Source organism: Mustela putorius, unplaced genomic scaffold (genome assembly GCF_011764305.1).
Source record: "Mustela putorius furo isolate JIRA1106 unplaced genomic scaffold, ASM1176430v1.1 tig00537227_pilon_pilon_pilon, whole genome shotgun sequence".
Lineage (NCBI taxonomy): Eukaryota > Metazoa > Chordata > Mammalia > Carnivora > Mustelidae > Mustela > Mustela putorius.
Window position 1 is genome coordinate 39,538,309 of NW_025422368.1, and position 14,645 is coordinate 39,552,953.

A 14,645-nucleotide genomic window follows, 5' to 3' on the forward strand; every position below is an offset into this window, starting at 1 on the left:
CTTGCCCCCGCCACCCCACCACCCCGCCGCCTGCCTGTCTGCCTACTTGTGATCTCTGTCAAATAAATAAAATGTTTAAAGAAAAATGAGAGCATAATTTATACACAGTAGAACTCACCCTTTTTAGAGCATAGTCCAATGAGTTTTAACAAATGAATACCATTGTATAACCCACCACAATCGCAATCAAGATTTAGAAAGGATCCTGTCATTTGCTTTGACTCCGCCTATTGTATTCTGTTTTGTCCTGATTTTGCACTTTTTCTTAGCTACTATAAGCATGACTTAATGTAAACAGTTTCTTTCAACAAATATTTCATAATTCCCATCTGGGTTTTTTTTTGTTTTTTTTTAAAGATTATTTATTTATTTATTTATTTGACAGACAGAAATCACAAGTAGGTGGAGAGGCAGGCAGAGAAAGAGAGGAGGAAGCAGGCTCCCCGCCAAGCAGAGAGCCCAATGTAGGGCTCGATCCCAGGACCCTGGGACCATGACCTGAGCTGAAGGCAGAGGCTTTAACCCACTGGGCCACCCAGGCGCGCCCCCATCTGGGTTTTGAACAAACATTATAAAGCCTAAATATATATTCTACCTGGGGAGGTGAGGACACATATAACTAATAAAATGCATTTTTTCTGTTAAAGGAGCTTCTACTTCAAAATTACAGGTTTCTTTTTTTTCAAAAAGTACTTCATTTATTTATTTGAGAAAGATAGAATAATGGAGCATGCACAAGAGCAGGGACGGAGGAAGAGGGAGAAGCTGACTCCCCTGCTGTTAGGGGAGCCCCCCCCCTCGCCCCGGGATTATAACCTGAGCCAAAAAGGTAGATGCTAAGCAACTGAGCCACTCAGGTGCCCCCAAAAGGTGCAGGTTTCTTTAGCGAAGGTGAATAGGATTGCTCTTTTATATTTGTGGAATTTTGGGGCAAGTAGTAAGCTGATGGTACCTCCAGCATGGTACTGAAGGGGATCAAGCTATGCCACTCCAGAATATGCCCCTTTGGCCAAGAATTTTTTGAGCTAAAGGCAACTAAGCACCAGCCAACTGTGGGGGTGGGGTGGGCAACTCTAAAACCAGTGTATAAATTTCCCTTTTGTAAAGGATATTTACATTTATAAAGGCCATTTTCATTTGTAAAGTTGTCTTCCTCTCCCTTTCTCGAAAGAGAATGGCTCCTATAACAGCTTTTATCACCTGGGATGACTGGAGCCTGCTTAACAAACCTTGTAAACAACCCTGATTTACCAGACGTTTCCTTGTCACCTCCCTACAGCCCACACCCTCCATCTCCACCCTGATTTAAAGATACAGAAGTGCTGGGTCTATCAGGCTGGCTGGGTTCTCACCCCTCTTCGGTGAAGCTTCCGTATGCATATGCAGTGGACCCTTTTCTCCTGTTAACCTAGGGCCCCAGATACTGCACCCCAGACGGTAGAGGAGAAAGTTTCTTGGTTTCTCCACTGCCCATATCCCTTGAATGCTTTGAGTTTAGTGGAAGATTGAATTTTGCTTCATTGTTTTCAACAACAGTCAGTGACAGCAAAGTTCAAGGATTTGGAGTTATGTTTCCCAATGCTCAGCCAGTGCTCAACCTCTGTGCAGCGAGTCCCTCAGAAAACCACAGGAAGTTTCTCAAGAGGTGGGCAAGCTTGTTTGTCAGCTCCTCGCGGGTTGGGGTTACAACACAGCCCCCTTTCCCCACCCCCAACACTCTCTTCTCCAGGTCACCTCACTAGTAGTTCCCCAATTTTTAGCAGATAAAGTCTTGAACTCCTCAGCTTCTTTTTCAACACCTTGGCCCTCACCTCTCTGGTCAACTTTCCTCAACCTCAGGTGTTTGATTCAGCCTGAGAACAGGCTGTGCCTACTGAGTTTTTACAGGAGACCTTTCCTCTCATATCAACTTCAGATTCTCTCTACCTACCTCCTTTAGGACTCACCAAATCTCTTTCCACTTCATCTTTGGTTTGTCTTTTGATGCATTCTTCGTAAATTTATTGATTGCCTGAGTGTATCATGTTTATGTAATTGTTCCATTGGATGTAAGGGAAATGACAAGCGTTTAGAGGGCAGCAAATCTACCTGACACTTAGCTTTGTACCTTACCGGCTTCTGTGGTGCTAGGCACATAGTGAGGTCTGTGGATAAACACTAATTATTCATTTATTTATTTATTCATTTAAGATTTTATTTATTTATTTGACAGAGAAAGAGAGAGAGAGAGATCATAAGTAGGCAGAGAGGCCGGCAGAGAGAGAGGGGGAAGCAGGCTCCCCGCTGAGCAGAGAGCCCGATGATGATGATGATGATGATGATGATGATGATGATGATGATGATGCGGGGCTTGATCCCAGGACCCTGGGATCAGGACCTGAGCCAAAGGCAGAGGCTTTAACCCACTCAGCCACCCAAGCGCCCTCCCCTTTTCAAAAAAATATTTTATTCATTTGAGAGACAGAGAGAGAAAAAGAGCGCGCGCGCACGCGTACACAGGAGCAAGGTAAGGGGCAGAGGGAGAAGCCAACTTCCCACTGAGCAGGGAGCCTTGATGTGGGACTTTGTCCCAGGAATCCAGGGTGGTGACCTGAGCCGAAGGCAGATGCTATAACCAATTGAGCCACCTGGGCACACCTGAATGAAATACTTAATGTAATGAAGAAAATGGAGGTTGCTGAGCACGAGAAGAGAGAGCAGGGGAGCCTTAGTGCTCCTGCAGAAATCTCTCTCCATCAGCAATTTTCCTCCTCTTCCATGTGGACAATTCTTAGAGCCTAGTTCAACTGCCCCTCAGGCATCCTCCGTAGAAACTCTGAGGCCACCATTAGGTTTCTATTTGTATTTTTTTTTTTCTATTTGTATATATTAAGAAGGATCAGCATCTCCCTGGAATGTCTTTCCTGCACAAAAAAGCATTTCTGTATATCTAAAGCTGCAGTCTTATGAGACACAGATATCAAAGTCAGATACCTTAGGCTCTGGGTATAGGTACTCCTTATTAAAAAGGAGTTGTCAGATTTCTGTCTTGTATTTGATAAATTGTCCAAATTTAGCCACAGAACACTTTTTATTTCTTCATTCCTTCCTCCAACCTTCCAGCCTCGTGAGATTAATGAAATCTCAAGGAAAACTGGCAAAAAGGGGCACCTGGGTGGCTCAGTCAGTTAAGTGCCTGCATTTGGTTCAGGTCATGATCTCCAGGTCCTGGGATCCAGGCCCATGTCAGGCTCCCAGCTCAGTGGGGAGTCTGCTTCTCCCTCTCCCTCTCCCCTTGCTTGTGCTCTGTCTCTGTCTCTTTCTCGCAAATGAATAAATAAAATCTTTATTATTTATTTGTTTATTTGTTTATTTATTCATTAAGATTTTATTCATTTATTTGACAGAGATCACAAGTAGGCAGAGAGGCAGGCAGACAGAGAGAAGGAGATGCAGGCTCCCCAAGGAGCAGAGAGCCCGATGCAGGCTCCATCCCAGGACCCCAAGATCATGACCCGAAGTGAAGGCAGAGGCTCAACCCACTGAGCCACCCAGGGGCCCCATAAATAAAATATTTATAAAATTAGCTAAAAAATGTCTTTTTAGGGTGCCTGGGTGGCTCAGTGGGTTAAGCCGCTGCCTTCGGCTCAGGTCATGATCTCAGGGTCCTGGGATCGAGTCCCGCATCGGGCTCTCTGCTCAGCAGGGAGTCTGCTTCCTCCTCTCTCTCTCTCTGCCTGCCTCTCTGCCTACTTGTGATCTCTCTCTGTCAAATAAATAAATAAAATATGTTTTAAAAATGTCTTTTTATTCTTCATAAGTTACAAAATGAACATGTCTGTAGAGGAGACATCACGTGACAAGAGCTATCCCAGTAGGGAATGTGACTCTTCCTCCTGAGGACAGTATTGATCTCCCAGGTACAGGCTCTGTTTTTAGATGCCCTGGCAACAGGTCATGCCCATGGGAACCTGCCATAATCATGGTGTCTGGTACAGTCGGTGGCATATTGACTCTTAATCTCAGGGTCATGAGTTCAAGCCCCACACTGCGGGTAGAGATGACTTAAAAAAAAGAAAATCTGGGTGTCTGGATGGCTCAGTGGGTTAAAGCCACTGCCTTTGGCTCAGGTCATGGTCCCAAGGTCCTGGGATCAAGCCCACATCAGGCTCTCTGCCTGATGGGGAGCCTGCTTCCTCCTCTCTCTCTGTCTGCCTCTCTGCCTACTTGTGATCTCTGTCAAATAAATAAATAAAATATTTTTTAAAAAGAGAGAGAAAAAATCTCGGTGCTTGGGTAGCTCAGTCAGTTAAGCAGCTGCATTTGGCTCTGTTTTGCCCCAATAATGGGTCCGTGAATAAAGGAGTGAGATTGATACAAAGCTAAGGTCAAGCAAAGCTTTATTTAGCACCAAGCATCAAGAATCTAACCGAAGGTTTGGGACACACCTCTTACAAGAGAGGGTGACCCTTCCTTGTTTCACAGACTAACTTGTAAGGGCAAAGGCCATGTGGTTGGCCTGGCCATGCACAGGTGACCAATGAGATTGTAACACACACAGGAAACTCCACAGTGATGCTAGGTGACCAGTTGAATTACAATTTACCCTAGTAGACATTTGAACTAGACTATTACACCTTGATTAGAATTGGCGCCAAAAAGGCTCCCAAAAGGCGGGGCCCATACTTTTTGGTAACCAGGGAGACAGTATGCATCCCCCCCACTGATCGGAGGTCTCCACCTGGCCTGACCCACCCTTGTATCTGGGCTTTGTTACCTGGAGCTGGTTTTCCGGGACTTGTTTTTAAGTGAATCCCCTGGGGGAATGGGAGCAGGGACAGTTTGTAAATCGGTCCTTACAGGCTCAGGTCATGATCCCAGGGTTCTGGGATGGAGCCCCACATCAGGCTCCCTGCTCAAGTGGGAAGCCTGCTTCTCCTTCTGCGTGCCACTCCCCCTGCTTGTGTTCCCTCTCTCTCTGTGTCTCTTTCTGTAAAATAAATAAATAAAATCTTAAAAAAAAAAAATCTTAGGGCTCCTGGGTGGCTCAGTGGGTTAAGCCGCTGCCTTCGGCTCAGGTCATGATCTCAGGGTCCTAGGATCGAGTCCCGAATCATCATCGGGCTCTCTGCTCAGCAGGGAGCCTGCTTCCCTCTATCTCTCTCTCTGCCTGCCTCTCCGTCTACTTGTGAGCTCTCTCTATCAAATAAATAAATAAAATCTCTAATAAAAAAAAATCTTAAAAAAAATAATGGTGACTTACTCCATGGCAAATGAATTCAGGTTCTCCCTCCTTGTATCCAAAAGAAGGCAAAGAGAGCTAAATCCTCTCATTTTGAACTTCAAATAGCACATTTCTCTCACCACAATATACTCTATTAAAATTAATTCACTGCAAATTATTTCTGACTGACATTTCTCTGAGACGGTCTGACTCAACTCCCCTTCTAGACTGGTTGAGCACAGAAGGCAGTGTCGGCTAAGGTTAGGCAGGCGAATTTAGGACCTATGGCTGCTTCACCATGTGGTAGCTGTAATGGGTACTGCCTGCTTCTCTTTCATGAGGGGAGAATGAAAGCTGTTGTGAGAAGTCAGTGAGTGAACTCAGACCGAGTCCTCAGGATTTAGCACGTAGGAACTCAGTAAATGGTCAATGAATTTTATTATCACTTTTTTCCTTATTGAGGGATCTTCTGTAGGAATAAGGTCTTAGAAATTAAAAACCACAACACCCAGTTGCTTCAGTTTTTGTCCTAGAGGATTTCTTTCATTGCATATGAATAAACTAGTACTTTAAAGGCAAACAAAGTGTGTTTACTCAGTAAAATTCCCAATTATTTGAGGAACAATCCGCCAAATTAAGTTTCAGTTTCAAGTGCCCTTTGAAAGTCCTGTATGTTTGCCAAAATGATTCACTGTTAGTGTTTTCTTTGGGGGGAGAGGCAGAGAGAGGGAGGCAGAGAGAGGGAGAGAGAGAATCCAAGGTGATTCCATGCTGAGGGCAAGGCCTGTTGTGGGGTGCAGATCCCAGGACCCTGGGATCATGACCTGAGCCAACTTCAAGATTCAGTCACTTAAACCACTGAGGCACCCACGCATCCCAAAATGTAATTATTTTTTAAAGAATGTAATTATTTGTTAAACTCTAGCTTTTTCTATGTCCTTTGGTTTCTTTTACTATTATAAAATTGAGAAGTACTGGAAGCATATAAAAAATACGGACAATACTGCAACAAAAAAATGTTTCCAATACACACATAAAATACACATTAACATTTTGTCATATTTGTTTTCATCCTTTTTCTTTTTAATAAAATAAGATGCCACAGCTCCAGTTAGAAATTGCTCCCCATTCTTCTTCCCTTTTCTCTCCCAAATTTTCTCTCCTCCCATCTCTCTCTTTTGTTTGTTCATCTTTGGATGGAGACAGGCAATTATCACTTAATGAGAATGTTAAGGGCAAGGGCTTTGAGGGTCTGAGATCTTAGGTAACATGATTAAGTATCAGAATGATGAAGGACTTTTTCATCAGATAGGTGCTTTCCTTGGCCAGTTCTTATCTGAGTAATGAGGGGATACAGAAGCCTAAGATGAAATCTACTTGGACACAGACACCAAACGTGTGGTTACCCCCACTTTCCAGATGTGGAACAGAGCCTTAACCAGGTTAGACAAGCTGCTATGGGTCACACCGTGTTCGCCTGCATTTCAACATAGTGGTCTGATTTTCTTTCTTTTTTTTTTAAGATTTTATTTATTTATTTATTTGACAGAGAGAAATCACAAGTCGATGGAGAGGCAGACAGAGAGAGACAGAGGGAAGCAGGCTCCCCGCTGACCAGAGAGCCCGACGCGGGACTCGATCCCAGCACCCCGAGATCATGACCTGAGCCGAAGGCAGCGGCTTAAACCACTGAGCCACCCAGGCGCCCCCTGATTTTCTTTTTAATGTAAGCTCTAGGGTCGCCTGGGTGGCTCAGGTGGTTGGGCTTCTGCCTTCAGCTTGGGTCATGATCTCCAGGTCCTGAGTGTGAGCCCCATGGTAGGCTCCCAGCACAGCAGGGAGTTTGCTTCTCCCTCTCCCCCTGCCTGTCCTCCTGCTTGTGCTCTCTGCCTCTCTCTCAATGAAAAATAAAATCTTAAAAAAAAAAAAATAGGGGTGCCTGGGTGGCTCAGTGGGTTAAGCCTCTGCCTTCTGCTCAGGTCATGATCTCAGGGTCCTGGAATCAAGCCCCACATTGGGCTCTCTGCTCGGCAGGAAGCCTGCGTCCTCCTCTGTCTGCCTGCTTCTCCGCCTCCTTGTGATCTCTGTCTGTCAAATAAATAAATAAAATCTCGTAAAAAAAAAAAAAAAGTAAGCTCTATGCTACACTTGATCTTAGCCAAAAGGCCGAGAAGCGATTAGTAAGCTCTATGCTAAATACGGTGGTTGAACTCAGGACTCCAAGGTCAGGAGTCACATGCTCTGCCCTCTGACCCAGCAAGGCATCCCCAGCAGCGTCTAAGCCCCCATCTTTAACCAGCAAACACACTGTCTTCTAGGGATCACAATGGTTATTTCTGTTGCTGTCATGAACAAAATGGAAGTAACCAGAGAGGTTGTTGATGCCACAGGCACTGTTTCTGACAAAGCAGAGGAGACACTAACCGCCCAGTGATATTTTCTAAGTACTGGACCTGTAGTAACCAATTCCTATCATCTGTATCACAGAAATTTTGAGAGCAATTTTCTATTTATTTATTTTCTTTAAGGCCATTCTTTTTTTTAAGATTTTATTTATTTATTTGACAGAGAGAGATCACAAGTAGGCAGAGAGAGAGAGGAGGAAGCAGGCTCCCCGCCGAGCAGAGAGCCCGATGCGGGACTCGATCCCAGGACCCTGAGATCATGACCCGAGCTGAAGGCAGCGGCTTAACCCACTGAGCCACCCAGGCACCCAAGGCCATTCTTTTTAAAGATTTTATTCATTTATTTGACAGAGAGAGAAATCACAAGTAGGCAGAGAGGCAGGCCCGGGGTGGAGGTGGGGGATCAGGCTCCCCGATGAGCAGAGAGCCTGATTGGGGGCTCGATCCCAGGACCCTGAGACCATGACCTGAACCTAAGGCAGAGGCTTAACCCACTGAGCCACTCAGGAACCACAGGTCTTAATGTCTTAACAGCTGTGAGACCTGCTCACTCCTAAAGCAAAGGGAAATCAGGCTTTACTTCTGACCTGGGATTGGCCCTCCTTCCTTGAGAGGGGAGGATTTCTGAACTTCCTTGTTTGATTAACAAGGAAGTGGGTGATGGGTGTTGAATATGCAACAGGGTTGAATACTTGGGGTAAAAAAGACTAATATTTGCTTGGCCCTATTCTATGCCAAGGGGCTGTTTACAGGGATTCTCTTGCTTGGTCTTCACAGAAAGTTAAGAGAATAAAATGGAACATTGTTTTCTGTTGTTGTGTTTGTTTTAAGATTTTATTTATTTATTTGAGAGAGAGAGAGCAAGTGAGAGAGGGAGAATGAGCAGGGTAGAGGGGGAGAGGTAGAAGCCGACTCCCTACTGAGCAGGGAGCCCTTTGTGGAACTTGATCCCAGGAGAGCAGAGTCATGACCTGAGCCAAAGACAGAGGCTTACTGAACTACCCAGGAGCCCTAAATGCAACACTGTTATTCCTATTTTACTCATGATGAACCTGAGGCACAGGTAAGGTAATTAAATTGTTAAAGGTCAAAGATGAGTTAAGTGACAATGTTATCATTCACACTCAGGTTGGCCTGTCTTCCAAGTCCACATTTTTCTATATGATGTAGGCATCAAAGTAAGTTACTGGTCAGTGAGATCTTTATGATAAATCTCCCTGATAAATTGTCTTAGTTCTTACCACATGTTAAGAATATTACCTACAGGGTTGCCTGGGTGGTGCAGTGGGTTAAAGCCTCTGCCTTTGGCTCAGGTCATGATTCCAGAGTCCTGGGATCGAGCCCCTCATTGGGCTCTCTGCTCAGTGGGGAGCCTGCTCACTCTCTCCCACTCCCTCTGCTTGTGTTCCCTCTCTCCGTGTCTCTCCCTGCCAAAAAAAAAAAAAAAAGATACTTGCAGAGGTGCCTGGGTGGCTCAGTGGGTTAAACATCTGACTTTGGCTCAGATCATGAATTTAGGGTCCTGGGGTTGCCTGGGTGGCTCAGTGGGTTAAGCCTCTGCCTTTGGCTTGGGTCACAATCTCAGGGTCCTGGGATCAAGCTCTGCATTAGGCTCTCTGCTCAGCAGGGAGCCTGCTTCCCCCACCCCTCTCTCTGCCTGCCTAACTATCTGTGATCTCTGTCAAATAAATAAATAAAATCTTAAAAAAAAAATGAATTCAGGGTTCTGGGATCAAGCCTAGTGTCAGGCTCCCTGCTCAGCAGGGAGTCTGCTTCCGCTCTCTCTCTGCTCCTCCTCCTGCTCCTGCTTGCTTTTCCTCTCCCTTTCTCTCAAATAAATACACAAAATCTTAAAAAAACAAAAACAAAACAAACAAAAAAAACCACCTTGCCAAATTTCAGGGGGCACCTGCTGGTTCAGTGGGTAGAACAAGAGATTGTCGATTTCAGGGTCCTGAATCATGAGTTCAAGCACCACATGGGGCATAGAGCTTATTTAAAATAAGAAAAGAAAAATACCAACCCTTTCTCCCTGACCTTGACAATTTCTTTCTTTCTTTTTTTTTTTTTTTTTTTTGAAGATTTTATATATTTGAGAGAGAGAGAGAGAGCACAAGCAGGAGGAGTGGCAGAGGGAGATAGAGAAGCAGACTCCCTACTGAGAGGGGAGCCTGACACTAGGCTAGATCCCAGGACTCTGGGATCATGACCTGAGCCAAAGTCAGATGCTTAACCCAGCCACCCAGGCATTTTGTGAGATCTTGACAATTTCATGGGTGGAAAATGTACCTTGTTTTCATTTGCTTGAGTTTTCATAAGTCTTAACACTCTATTCTCTACCCAGCAACCAAAGGAGTCCTTTAAAAAAGTAAGTCAAATCATGCCATTCATTTGCTTAAAATCTCCAGTCATCATTCATCTCAGAGTAAAAAAACAAAATCAAAGCCCCTATAAGTACTCTTAAGGCATTATAGGAACTCTAAGCTTTCTCCCTGTTACCCTTTGTACTGAAATTCCTATGACTTTCTTTTCCAATTGCCTACTCAGACACACTGGCTTCTTTGCTCTTATTCAAATATGCCAGTACATTCCTACCTCAGGAACTTTGCACTTGCTGTTCTCTTTGCCTTTCCCCAAGGATATCTACACAGCCAGTTCACTTATTTCCTACATGTCTTTGCTGAAAGTGACTTTCTCAGTGAGAGCTTAAATAGCAAGTCTATATAAAACATTCTTTATCTTTTGGGTTCCTGGGTGGCTCAGTTGGTTAAGTGACTGCTTTCGCTCAGGTCATGATCTCAGGGTACTGGGATGGAAGCCCGCATCAGGCTCTCTGCTCAGCAGGGAGTCTGTTTCTCCCTCTGACCCTCCCCTTCTTGCGCTCGCGCTCGCTCTCTCTCTCTCTCTCTCTCGCAAATAAATAAAATGTTAAAACAAAAAACATTCTTTATCTTTGTTCATGATTTATGTGAGAGTACTCATTACCTTCTAATACACTGTAAAACTGTCCTCTTTGTTTTGCCTTTCTCCCTGTAACCTACACTAAAACATATGCTCTACTAGGACAAACATTTTTGTTTGTTTTGTCCAGTGATGTAGCCTTTGTGTTGAAGTCAGTGTTTGGCCAGATAGTATGTGCTCTTTAAATATTTGTTGTCTAGGTGAACAATTTATTATTTTTATTTTAAAGATTTTATTTATTTATATGGGTACTTGGGTGGCTCAGTTGGTTAAGCATCTGCCTTTGGCTCAGGTTATGGTCCTAAGGTCATAGGATAGAGTCCTGCATCCAGCTCCCTGCCCAGTGGGGAGTGTTTCTCCCTCTGCCCTTCTTCCCTTCTCATGATTGCTCTCTCTCAAATAAATCAATAAAATCAAGAGACCGGTGTGAGAGAGAGCACAGGATGGGGGGGAAGGGGGACAGGGGGTAGGGAGTGCCAGAGGGAGAGCAAGAAACAGATTCCCCACTGAGCAGGAAGGCTGATGTGGGGGCTTGATCTCAAGATCCCAAGGCCCTGGGATAATGATCTGAGCCAAAGGTAGACACTTAACAGACTGAGCAACCCAGGAGCCCCTACTGAGTGAAAATTTTAATGTACAAAAGACTGATAAGTTATTTGTATTTTTCCTTTTATAAACTGATTGTCATGTCCTTTGCTTATTTTTCTATTGTTCAAAGTTTTTATTGATTTGTATGAATTTTTTATGTTGTAAAGATAGCAGTTGTATGGCAAATATTTGCCTTAGTTTTTTTCCCATTTTTACCATTATGTGTGTTAAAAATGTTTAAAATTTATGAAAATTTACAAATCTTTTCCTTTGTGATTTTGTGCTTTATTAGGACAAGTTTGCAAAAGAAAAATTTTACCTTTAACTATATTTAGTTAGGGGCTCCTGGGTGGCTCAGTTGTTAAGTGTCCACCTTCAGGGGCACCTGGGTGGCTCAGTGGGTTAAAGCCTCTGCCTTCGGCTCAGGTCATGATTCCAGGGTCCTGGGATCGAGCCCCGCTTCGGGCTTTCTGATCAACAGGGAGCCTGCTTCCCTTCCTCTTTCTTTGCCTGCCTCTCTGCCTACTTGTGATTTCTGTCTGTCAAATAAATAAATAAAATCTTTAAAAAAGAAAAAAAAAAAAAGCGTCCACCTTCAGCTCAGGTCATGATCCCAGGGTCCTGGGATCAAATCCCTCAATGGGCGCCCAGCTCCGCAGGAAGCCTGTTCCTCCGTCATTCATTTCCCCTGCTTGTGTTCTCTCTCTCACTGTGTCTCTGTCAAAGAGGTAAATAAAATCTTTGGGAAGAAAAAAAAAGAAGTATAAAAGCTAAAAAAAAAAGAATACTATCAGAAAAATTTAGAAATAGATTAAGTTGCTTTTAAAAAACAAACTGCCAATTCTTCCTTCCTTCCTTTTTTACTTTGTGTTGCTTAAAAGCACTTCTACTTAATTATTCACTTATGCCTTTTTATTTATTTATTCATTTATTTATTTATTTTCAGTTATGCCTTTTTATTAAAACTGATTCTGATGGTGAGCTTACAAATATAAACACCTAGTCCTTTGGAGCTTAAAAATAATATCAGGAATAAAATCCTTTTTATGGTATGATGGATCATAAAAAATGTTGGATCATTAAAAAATACTATTTATTTATAAATATATTTTTTTTAGATATTTATTTATTTATTTATTTGACAGAGAGAGAGAGAGAGATATCACAAGTAGGCAGACAGACAGAGAGGGGAAGCAGGCTCCCCGCCAAGCAGAGAGCCCAATGCAGGGCTCCATCCCAGGACTGAGATCATGACCTGAGCTGAAGGCAGAGGCTTAACCCACTGAGCCACCCAGGCGCCCCTATTTATAAAGATTTAAAAAGTGACGCCTCGGTGGCTCAGTTGGTTGGACAACTGCCTTCGGCTCAGGTCATGATTCCGGACTCCCGGGATCGAGTCCCACATCGGGCTCCCAGCTCCATGGGGAGTCTGCTTCTCCCTCTGACCTTCTTTTCGCTCATGCTCTCTCTCACTGTCTCTCTCTCAATAAATATAAATAAAAATATTTTTTAAAAGATTAAAAAAAAGATTTTATTTATTTGACAGAGACACAGTGAGAGAGGGTACACAAGCAGATAGAGTGGGAGAGGGAAAAGCAGGCTTCTGGCCAGGCAGGAAGCCCAATGCGGCCTGATCCCAGGCGCCCCTATAAAGACTTTTTAAAAGTTTTTATTTATTTGAGAGCAAGAGAGAGCACAAGCAGGGGGAGGAGTAGAGGGAGAAGCAGACTTCCTGCTAAGCAGGGAGCCTGGTTTAGGGCTTATCCCAGGACCCTGGGATCGTGACCTGAGGTGACCACCAACTCTTAATCAACTGCGCCATCCAGGCACCCCATAAAAAACTTTAAGGTATTTTTCATTTTAATATTTTTCTTGCAGGTATTGAGAAACTTGAGCTCAGGTTGGGTTACTTCCCTTTTCCCATCCATAATAAAACAAATTACTTAAATTCTTTAATGTATGTATTACCCTTATTTTCTTTTTTTTTTTTTTTTTTTTTAAATATTTTTTTTATTTATTTGAGAGAGAGACAGTGAGAGAGAACATGAGCGAGGAGAAGGTCAGAGGGAGAAGCAGACTCCCCGTGGAGCTGGGAGCCCGATGTGGGACTCGATCCTGGGACTCCAGGATCATGACCTGAGCCGAAGGCAGTCATCCAACCAACTGAGCCACCCAGGCGCCCCTTACCCTTATTTTCTATACATTATCCTTAAATTGGAGGTATTTAATAAAGATTAGGTTAATGTAACAACAGAAACCAAAGGACAAGTCTATCAAAGAAGTAAGTAAATTGTCTTATTCTCTTAAATTGGGTTATGTACCCAGCAGCAGCTATCAGTTTAGACCGGGTAAAACACTATGGAATTAGAATTCCTGGTTTCTAATTATTCAGTAGCTGTGTGGCTGGGAAGAAGGCTTTAATATTGCAGCATCTGTAAAATGGGCTTAACTCTGAGGCCTGCTTCTTGCAGTGGTGAATCACTCAGGGTAAGGCACAGCTTTTCAAGCTGGTGGGGTAAGCCTGAAGGTGGAGCAGGTTTGCAAGCCTTCCTTCTGCCTGGGGGTGGGTTGGCTCAAAAGCCAGCTCTCCCCTCCTCTAGTGGACAAACCCGCAGCCACAGCTGACTGGGAACCAAGCAGAGGACCTCGAAGGCTCTCTGCAGACCTTCAGATTATCAGAAAGCAAATCAGAAAGGCCCAGCCCTACCACCTACAGCTTCTTTTCTCTTTAAACCTCAGCTGTTCTGGGTGTAAAATGAGCATACATCAGTACTAACCACTTTATAGAGTCGTTTTTGAGGTTTAAAGGAAATATGTATGATCTCTCTTTCTTGCATAGAAAGTTCAGCGATAATGGGTGAAAAAAATTTTTTTCTTGGGTAAAATTCTCTTTTCTAAACCCTGTCTTCCTCTTTTAAATGAAACCTCTTCTAAAGCCTGCTCACCTCAGCAGTGGCGGTGAACCTTCGAAACAACCTTTCGGTCAGGATCTCTGCAAGGAAACTAGTATGATTTAAATCAGTTCAGTAACACCAAGGTGTAAATGACTGGTACCCACAGGCGACTTGCAAAAAAAACTTGCATTCTATAAAAGGATTAACCGGAAGGATTTCAGAAAATATGGATTTTGGGGGGGGGGTAAGAGGGTGAATAGAATTCCCTGAACCCATCACCTCGACGCAGAAACCATGCCTTGTAGGACTGTAGGAAGGGACAAGGAAAACGCACATTTAATTAATAAGTTCTTGAACCGCAGAACGATTTCACCCCTCACCCCCTTCACCAAGGGGCCTCTGAGATCATAACGACCTTGGCCGTCCTTATCTGAGAAAGAACCTCCGCTAGAGAAGGGGAGAGGGAAGACCGCAGCTCAACTGAATTACCAGAAAGGATGTTTTCATTTGAATAAACTCTAGCCGGTTGTTACCTCTCCCCTCTTCTCCCCTAACTTTTATCCTTTTTGGAGGGGCGAGATGCTGGGGTTCAGG

At 43.9% G+C, this 14,645-nt stretch overlaps 1 pseudogene; it reads right to left on the reverse strand.

Moving 5' to 3' along the window:
• Positions 1–7,229: 7,229 nt before the first annotated feature.
• On the reverse strand, positions 7,230–7,381 carry LOC123390092 (annotated as a pseudogene).
• Positions 7,382–14,645: the final 7,264 nt, after the last annotated feature.